The sequence below is a fragment of the Vulpes lagopus genome, chromosome 6, assembly GCF_018345385.1.
Source record: "Vulpes lagopus strain Blue_001 chromosome 6, ASM1834538v1, whole genome shotgun sequence".
In the NCBI taxonomy this organism is placed as follows: Eukaryota; Metazoa; Chordata; class Mammalia; order Carnivora; family Canidae; genus Vulpes; species Vulpes lagopus.
The window spans coordinates 35,135,141-35,141,140 of record NC_054829.1 but is presented as its reverse complement, the minus strand read 5'-3'; the positions used below and the strand labels follow the sequence as shown (position 1 = coordinate 35,141,140).

At 52.2% G+C, this 6,000-nt stretch overlaps 1 protein-coding gene across 2 annotated transcripts in view; it reads left to right on the top strand.

The window, feature by feature from the left end:
* Positions 1 to 796: 796 nt before the first annotated feature.
* SYNE2 (spectrin repeat containing nuclear envelope protein 2) overlaps positions 797 to 6,000 on the top strand; it is a 326,121-nt gene continuing 320,917 nt past the window's right edge. Inside the window, exon 1 of one of the 2 annotated variants that reach the window (XM_041759982.1) lies at positions 797 to 1,031. The gene's annotated coding sequence lies outside the window, so the exon portion shown is untranslated. Of the gene's footprint in view, positions 1,032 to 1,549; positions 1,688 to 6,000 lie in introns of those variants that run through there. The other variant, XM_041759984.1, reaches the window with a different exon arrangement.

The window sequence follows — 6,000 nt, the reverse complement described above, 5'->3', positions numbered from 1 at the left end:
ATACAATACCTTTCATTCAGGACTCTAAGTGCTTCAATAATGCTGCCCTAGCAGTACAGGACGTAAGTGGGAGTCAAATGACATCATCCTGAGTCCAAAGGCATTGAGTAATTTGCTGGTATATCAAATTGGCACCTGCAGGATGGATTCCCAAGGACCCAGCTTCCAGTGAGTTTCAGATCTGGAAGACGTATACGGTGTCACAGGATTGAGGCCTTTCTGGAGCCGGGGGAGGGAGGGACCCAGGATTCTGCATTTTAACAAAGCCCTCCAGGGGCTTCCCTCCAGGGGATCCTGAAGTCTGGACCACGCTGTAAGAAATACCGACCCAGATCTTAGAGGTCATCAAGTCCCAAATCTTCAAAGGGTCCGCAAAGATTAGATGAGTTCGTCAATCGGTAGCTAATTTGCACATCTGCCCTGTCACCCCCATCTCAAAGACCCAAAAGAGTCCGGGAAGGTTGGAGAGATTCCTCGATGAAACGGGGCGGAAAAGCCTTTTTGAGGTTGTGACATCCCTCCTACCCCGGCCGTTAGCCTGCCCGAGTTAGCATCTCCCTCAGACCGTCTCCGACGTCCCGAAACACGGAAAGAAAGTTGGCGGCCCGGGGCGGGCGCGGGGCGCGGGGCGCGGGGCGCGGGGCGCGGGGCGCGGGGCGCGGGGGGCGGGGCGCGGGGGGCGGGGCGCGGGGCGCGGGGGGCGGGGCGCGGGGGGCGGGGGGGGCGGCTCCGCCTCCGGGCCCGCGGGCGGGCTGCGCACTGGCCGGCGAGCGGCGGGCGCGGGGCTCGGAGGCGGGCGGCGGCGGCGGCGGCGGCGGGCGGGGAGGCGCGGGCAGGCGCGGGGCGTGGTTTGCAGCTTTCCAGGCGCCGAGGAGCGGAGCGCGCTGTGCTGCGCGCGGAGCCTCGGGCTGGACCGAAAACGGAGCGGGAGAGCCAGCGAAGGGCGCGATCGAGGCAGCCAGGCCCGCGGGGCCCGACCTGCGCCGGCCCGGCCCGCGCCCACGCCCCCGCCCCTCGGCCGGCCAGCGGCGGTGAGCGCGGTCGCGGCCCCCGGCGCCCGGTGCGCCCCGGAGAGAGCGGGCCGGGGCGGGGAGGGGCGGGGGCAGGTCCCCGAGCCGGGGGCGGGGGCGCGGGCGCGGGCGCGGGCGCGGGGCCCCACCCGCTGCGGGGGTCCGAGCGCGGCCCCCGGAAACTTTGCCGGGCGGGGAGAGCGCGGTGCGTGGAGGGCGCCGCAAACTTGTCAGCGGGCGGGGCGCCGCGGGGATCGGGGCGAGCGCAGCGGGCGGCGCTGGTCCCTCGGCTTCTTTGTGTCACCTCCGGGCCCCAGCGCGCGGGTCCGCCCGGCTCTGAGCGGGGCTGCGCGGGGGGCTCGGCCCGGTCCCCGCCCCGGCCCCCCCCCTCCGCGCCCCTCCGCGCCCCTCCCCGCCCCGCCCCGCCGCGCCGCCGCCGGGCCCAGGCCCCCGCGCTCCGGATCCGCCGATTGTTTTCGTCCGTCGCGTCACGCCTGGGCGGGAAAGATTTTGAAGCCCCGTGAGCCGGGCGGAGAGCGGGCGCGGGCGTGCGGCGCGGGCGGAGGGGGCGGCCCGGGCGGAGGGGGCGGCCGCGCTGGGACCCGTCGGGACCGCGTGGGGTCTTTGTTGTCTGAAACTGCCTGGAGGGTCTGACGGGAGCACGCTCTCCCCTTTAGGTTATTTTTCCTTCTGTTCTAAAAGCGGCGGTGGGGTGGGTGGGGTGGGGTGGGGGCTTGGGTGGGATCAGTGTGCTCGGAACGTCCACCCTGGTGGACGAGGGAGCTGCGCCAGCCCCTGACACTGGCCTTTGTGGGCGCTCGTTATCTCCGAAGGTTACGACTCCCCTCCCCTGGGGGGAGCGCTGAGCTGGACGCCGGCCGCGGCCGTGTGCAAGCTCCGGCAGGTCAAGCCCAGCCCAGCCAGGGCGTTTCTTTGTAGCCGCTCGGCACTTGGGCATCGCTTTTCTTCTTCTTTTTCTAAAGTTCGTGAGATTCCCAGCAACTTTCATCATTTTCAGCCCTTCCGAAAGTTTCCATAGCTCCCAAGTCCTCCTTGCGGTTATCCTGTGGTTGTGCTCGGATGGGGTCGGCCACTTTCAGGGCCGGGGGTTACAATGAGCGCCTGGACCTACCTGGCCCCAAACCACCGCGACCCCTGCCACCGAGAGCTCGTAAATATCACCAGGCGCGGGCGTTCACCTTTTGGGGGATGGACTATTTGCCGTGTCCCTGTGCTTTAATGCATGGCCCCTTTTTGAGTTTTCTCTCTGGAAAACCGTTGGGACTTTCAAGGGCTTTCCCGAGATAATCACTAAACTGGCCTTAGCCCCGCCATTACGCCCCTCCCCCCTAAGGCCCCACGAGGGCGAAGAAAGCAGGTGTATTCCTCACCGTGAGTTCCGGTGAAGACTCCGGAGATGCCGAAATAAGTAAAAGAGTGGGAATTCTTAGTTCTTTGTTCACATGCTTGAGTTAAGTGAAATAAGTTTGAATTCAACAAAAATAAAATCCAACCAGTTTGGTCAGTTTAGCCCTGTACATTAAGACTGCTAAAAAAAAAAAAAAAAAATCATGGGAATAAGTTTACCCAGTTAGCAATTTTGCAAGCATTTCAGTGCATTAGTGCTAGTTGTGTTTGCAGGATATTGCCGTTTGTTTAGAGAACCGAATCACAAGGGGATTATTCTAGGTGGTGCCCAGTAGCTTAACAGAGTTTAAAGCTCAAAAATGGAATCTGCCGCGTCTTAATAAGGAAGGGTAAAAGTGAAACGCAGTTGGTTAATTTGTCGTTACCCAGATGTTTTTACTATAGATTTTTGGTAATTTCACAAAATTACTCATTCATCTACTCAGATAAGCTCTTAACCATATGTTGACGATGGTGCTGAAATCTGGGGTTCCCAATGATAATAGTTTCCATTTATGGAGTGCTTATTTTGTGCCAGTAAATGCTTTGCATAGATTACCTCACTTAATAAATATTTATTGAGTGCCTACAATGTATTGTGCTAGGTGCTGGAGTTGTAATAGCACAGGCTCGGGACTGCTGTGATTCCCGCCAGTGGAGGGGGAAGAGCTGGGGAGGATCCACAGAATGTGAAAAACATTAGCAAACTAATTGCAGTTTTAAAAATGTCCATCAGATCACACACTTCCCTGTTAAAAATTCTTCAGTGGCTTCCCATCTCCCTCCGAGTGAAAGGCAGACCTGACTGTGGCCCCCAGAATTTACACCATCCTGGTCCTCCTCCTTCCCCAGCCCTTCACCTTTCGATCTTATCAGTTGCTCTGCTTCTTGCTCATACCTCTCCAGCCAGACTAGTTTCCCTGCTGTTTGAGGTGCCTTTGGCCTTGCCGTTTCCTCTGCTTGGAATGCCCTCGGCGCAGCCCCCATTTCTGTCTGGTTCCCTCCCTGACCCCCTTCACTTCTTTACGCAATATTGTGTTCTCAGTGAGCAGTGGCAAAACCCCAGATTTAAAAATCATAACCCCTCTTGCAACTCCCATTCCCCTGTTGACGATTTATTGGTTTTCTCCATGGCACCTATGACCATAGAACTAATATACTCAGGATCTCTGGGTGGCTCAGCGGTTTAGCGCCTGCCTTTGGCCCAGGGTGTGATCCTGGAGTCACCGGATCAAGTCCTGCATCGGGCTCCCTGCATGGAGCCTGCTTCTCCCTCTGCTTTTTTTTTTTTTTTTTTTTTCTCCCTCTGCTTTTATCTCTGCCTCTCTCTGTCTGTCTCTCTCTGCGTATCTCTCATGAATAAACAAAATCTTTAAAAAAAAAAAAAAAAGACCTAACATACTCTGGGTTTTACTCATTCCCCTGCCAGACCACACTCCATCGATGCTGGTAGTCACTGTGGTGCCCTCAGAATCTGGACCAGGGCCTGATGAGCCGTAGGTCCTTAAGAAGCATTTGTTGAGTGGATGTTGAGTAGAAAGAAGGAGAGAGCGACCAGGGACTCCTGTGTTAATGGTGAGAAGGCTTCTCTATGGAGCTGCTGTTTCTGCTGTGTCTGTGATGAGAAGGAGCTGTCCATGATGTTGGGGCAGGAGGCTGTGGGGACCATGAGGCATCATGGAAGATCAGCAGGGGAGACAGCACTGAGGCAGGAAAGAACTCTGCGACGTGTGGCTTTATTGCAACTGGGAGGGGATGTTTGTGCCTGAGCTTCATCAGCTGGAGGGAAAAAGCTAAGTGAAGATGGAGTGGTAATCAGGTGACAGACAGGGCCTGTGTAGGCCCAAGGTTTGGATAAATTCACAGTGAATCCTCATACATACCCTTCCAGCCCTGTTTGAAATTTTGTAAAACTGGGCATCAGATAATATTCTGAGGCTACCTGGTAGGTGAACGGCAGTGCCTAGGCTAGGAAGCCAGGCTCTCCGACCTCAGTATACTTACATTTGACCACTGTGCCAGCGTCAAACGATATAGACCCTATCCTGATGGATGAGCCCTTGCTGTATACATGTGGCAGTGTGGGACAAGATGGGTTCTTCAGGGCTGTGGGACAAGGGAAGCACCTGGTTCTGCTGGGGAGTGGAACAGGCCAAATAGGAAAACGAAATAATTTTTCCTTTTTAAAAATTATTATGAAATATTTCAGATTGGCTACATCTTAATTAAGAAATGATGTTAAAAAAAAAAAAAAAGAAATGATGTTAATGTTAAATGCAATAACCTGTTCTTCAGGGCTTCCCTGTGTGTTCACTTTTTATTCTTGCTCGCTTTCACATCTACCAATGACCTGTGTCATATGCCCTCTTTCCTACTTTTACCAAATAAAAGATTGTGTCTGGAACAGTGTAAAATCACTTATGTTTGAAGCCTTTAATTCTTCACTGATCTGCAGGTTATGTTCTTTTTTGATTGTTACCTTAAACTGTCTACACTTTGTGGGGTAGTGTGATAATTCTTACACTGGCTCTGTTGAGTGTAATTGACACACAGCTGCACATATTTAGAGTGTAAGATTTGGTAAATTTTTTACATATATGTAGACCTGTGAAACCATCTCTCCCTTGGGCCCCTCCCTACACCCTGCATCCTCTTTTTCTAGACAACTGAAGATACAGTTTTCTGACCCTATGGATTAGTTTGTATTTTTAGAATTTTATATAAATGGAATCATGCAGTAAAGGCTCTTTTTTTGTCTGGCTTCTTTCACTTAGCACAATTATTTGGAGATTTCATCCATGTTGTGTGTATCAATGATTCATTCCTTTTTGTTGCTGAATGGTATTCCATAGTATGGATATATTTCAGTTCATTCATCATTCACCCATTGGTTGACATTTGGCTTTTTTTCCCAGTTTCTGGCTATTAAAAATAAAGCTGCTGTGAATATTTAAAATTTTTTTTGAAATGATTTTTTAAAAATTTATTTGAGAGAGAGGGAGAGTGAGAGAGATCACAGAGGGAGAGGGAGAAGCCGACTCGCTGCTGAGTAGACAGCCTGATGGGGCTTGATCCCAGGATCCTGAGACCATGAAGGCAGATACTTAACCAACTGAGCCATCCAGGCACTCCAGGCTGCTATGACTATTATGTACAGTCTTTGTGTAGACATTTGCTTTCATTTCCCCTGGGTAAATATTTAGGAGTGGAATGGCTGGATCATATGGTAGATATATATGTTTTGAAGTGGTTGTACCATTTTAGATTCCCGAAGTTGTATATGAGGGTTCCACTTGCTCTGCATCCCTGTCAATATTTGGTGTGGTCAGGCTTTCCATAGACATTCTACTAGAGGTGTAGTGGTATCTCATTGTGGTTTTAATTTGCATTTCCGTGATGGCTAATGATATACTTATATACCATCCATATATCTTCTTTATTGACGTTTCTGTTTATTTATTTATTTTTTGCTCATTTTTTATTGGGTTGGTTTCTTCCTTATTGTTGAGTTTTGAAAATTCTTTATATTTTTTAGATATAAGTTCTTTATCAGATACAGGATTTGCAGTATTTACTTTCAGCC